This window comes from Schistocerca cancellata, chromosome 11 (assembly GCF_023864275.1).
Source record: "Schistocerca cancellata isolate TAMUIC-IGC-003103 chromosome 11, iqSchCanc2.1, whole genome shotgun sequence".
Taxonomy (NCBI): domain Eukaryota; kingdom Metazoa; phylum Arthropoda; class Insecta; order Orthoptera; family Acrididae; genus Schistocerca; species Schistocerca cancellata.
Genome location: NC_064636.1, coordinates 106,823,423 through 106,824,242, shown reverse-complemented (window position 1 = coordinate 106,824,242; position 820 = coordinate 106,823,423). Strand labels below are relative to the sequence as shown.

Sequence of the window (820 nt, the reverse complement as noted above, 5' to 3'; positions counted from 1 at the left end):
TTTCATATCAGCACACACTCTACTGCACAGTGAAAATCTCATTCTGGAAACATCCCCAAGGCTGTGGCTAAGCCATGTCTCCACAGTATCCTTTCTTTCAGGAGTGCTAGTTCTTCATGGTTCACAGAAGAGCTTCTGTAAAGTTTGGAATTAGGAGACGAGATACTGACAGAAGTAAAGTTGTGAGGATAGGGCGTGAGTCGTGCTTGGGTAGCTCAGTTGGTAGAGCACTTGCCTCCGAAAGGCAAAGGTCCCGAGTTCGAGTCTCGGTCCGGCACACAGTTTTAATCTGCCAGGAAGTTTCATAAGTATTAATTGTTTTTCAAAGGTAAAGTGAACTAAAAACTACCAGCGGCACGAATTGCAACCAATTTGAAAGAATGGATAGTAAAAAGTGAGAGATATCTAAACTTAACAGTAACTAAAATTGATAAGAAACTAGAAATGAATTCAGACAAGCGAGCATAGAATACGACTGACTATTTCAGACGGCGCACCAAGAGAGGCCACTAAATGCGTATTGAATTACATACAATTTCACTCAAACGTAAACGAACAGATTCAAGCCATGAATATCGTGCGTACTAAACAAGACAAAACAGACTATGTTGTCGATGACAGTGGCTATGCAAATGAATCAAGGGACATGTTTGAATCACCAAAAACAGAAAGGGAAGTAGAATTTGAAAACGAAAATGCAGTAGAACCTGAAAGTGAAAAGACCCAGATATGACAGATTTGTTAAAAATGTTGACTGCACAAATTGCTGCACAGGGACAGCAAATTGCAGCACACAGTGACAATACTAATGCACACATTA

General features: G+C 40.2%; 1 non-coding gene across 1 annotated transcript; it reads left to right on the top strand.

Moving 5' to 3' along the window:
* The first annotated feature begins 203 nt into the window (after positions 1–203).
* Trnas-cga (transfer RNA serine (anticodon CGA)) lies at positions 204–278 on the top strand. Its single transcript has one exon. It is a non-coding gene; the product is annotated as a tRNA-Ser (tRNA).
* The last annotated feature ends 542 nt before the right edge of the window (positions 279–820 follow it).